This window comes from Mirounga angustirostris, unplaced genomic scaffold (genome assembly GCF_029215605.1).
Source record: "Mirounga angustirostris isolate CCGP_5_RB_7025 unplaced genomic scaffold, mMirAng1.0.hap1 SCAF_9, whole genome shotgun sequence".
Taxonomy (NCBI): Eukaryota; Metazoa; Chordata; class Mammalia; order Carnivora; family Phocidae; genus Mirounga; species Mirounga angustirostris.
The window spans coordinates 79,276,592-79,278,470 of NW_026991717.1; the positions used below are offsets into that span (position 1 = coordinate 79,276,592).

Genomic DNA, 1,879 nt, shown 5'->3' on the forward strand with positions numbered 1-1,879 from the left:
GCCCTATGCAGGGTTTGATCCCACGAAAAATGAGATCATGAGCTGAACCAAAATCAAGAGCCAGACACTTAATTGACTGAGCCACCCAGATGCCCCTCAAACATTATCTTAAAATTATCTTTATAACACTGGTATGAGAATTACTTAACAGCCATGAGCTTTGAGATGTAATAACAAGAAAAAAAATACAAACGTTCATCCTGTCCCAATATAACTATTTCACTAAAAGATCCTTTTATTATGACCATGACTAAATACCATCATATATAGTCCACCACCTCTCTACCTTACACCAAGACTGTAGGTCTTGCTCTTCCCATAAGCAGCCTGAGGTGATCTCTGAAAATGGTTCACTACTCACTTGACCCAGAAAGCCCTATAAAATCATGCAAGTCAAAAGGTTCAAATCTTTGTGTTCACCTTAAGAACACATGTGAAACTGTCCAGGCCATCAAGGGTATGCAGATCCGAAAAGCCACCAAGTATCTGAAGGATGTCACTTTGCAGAAGCCATGTGTGCCATTCCGTTGCTACAATGGTAGGGTTGGTAGGTGTCCCCAGACCAAACAGTGGGGCTGGATGCAGGGGTGGCCCAAAGAGTGCTGAATTTTTACTGTACATGCTTAAAAATGCAGAGAGTCATGCTGAACTCGAGGGTTTAGATGTAGATTCTCTGGTCATTGAGCACATCCAGGTGAACAAAGCCCCCAAGATGTGGCATAGAACTTACAGGGCTCATGGTCAAATTAACCCTACATGAGCTCTCCCTGCCACACTGAGATGCTCCTTACTGAAAAAGAGTAGACTGTCCCTAAGCCAGAAGAGGAGGTTGCATGGAAGACAAAGATATCCTGGAAGAAACTGAAGAAACAAAACCTTCTGACCTGGGAGTAAATTCTGCATAAAATAAATGCAAATAAAAGTAAAAAAAAAAAGTAGGTCTTCTTAGAGAACATCCACAAAAGTGAAGTTTTGAAACTATTTTTAATATTCCCCCATGCAATCTGCAGGAATGACTAATAACTGTACTTAAATCCAAAGTTTGAGAGTTCTAAAATCTAATATTGCTACATATGCCTTCTATCGTTTACTTACAATTGCATAGGTTTTGAAACCAACAGACCTGAGTGGGGAATCCCAGGTTGACACTTACTAACTGTGTGGCCTTGGACTTGTTACTGAGCCTTTCTGAGGCCATTTCTTCATCTGCAAAATGATGATTATAATATCCACCTTGCAGAACTATGCTAGGGCATAGAGATGTCATCTGATACAGTATCTCATAGATGGTATTGGTAACTATTATTATTTTTGTTATCTAGATGACTAAATTCCCCTTATTGCTCAATAATCTTTGATACAGAAATCCATTTCTTTACTCTTTAAGAACTAAAAATTAAGTACACTGCAACAGAAAGGTAAATCACTTATCAGATATGAAAAACATGAGCTCTTCATAAGGCAGCCAAGATCACAAGAAGATAAGATCTTCTAAATCTGTTCACCTACTGACATATGTGTACATCTGTCACTATATCACCAGATCTAAAACCAATTTAGTGTTCTCCCTAATATTTACAAAATAATTTTATTAGGTCTTTTTTTTTTACCAATTTGATTTTATTTTAAATTTTTATTATTTAATGTTTAAATTTAAAATAATTGAATTTTACCAATTCAACCAAATAGAAATATATAAAGAAAAATGCATAGTCTTCCCTTTCACCCCATTCAATCCATTTCCCCTGAAAAAGTCAGTACTCCGTTTGATATTTGTCTTTCCACATTTTCCTACGATTATACTAGTATCTAAATTTGTCAACCATACCACCATCACTGTAGCAACAAAGTACCTTGGAAATGTCAACTTCTGTTGTTC

The 1,879-nt window shown here is 36.9% G+C and overlaps 1 pseudogene; it reads left to right on the forward strand.

Moving 5' to 3' along the window:
• Positions 1–345: 345 nt before the first annotated feature.
• Positions 346–894, forward strand: LOC135361480 (large ribosomal subunit protein uL22-like; annotated as a pseudogene).
• Positions 895–1,879: the final 985 nt, after the last annotated feature.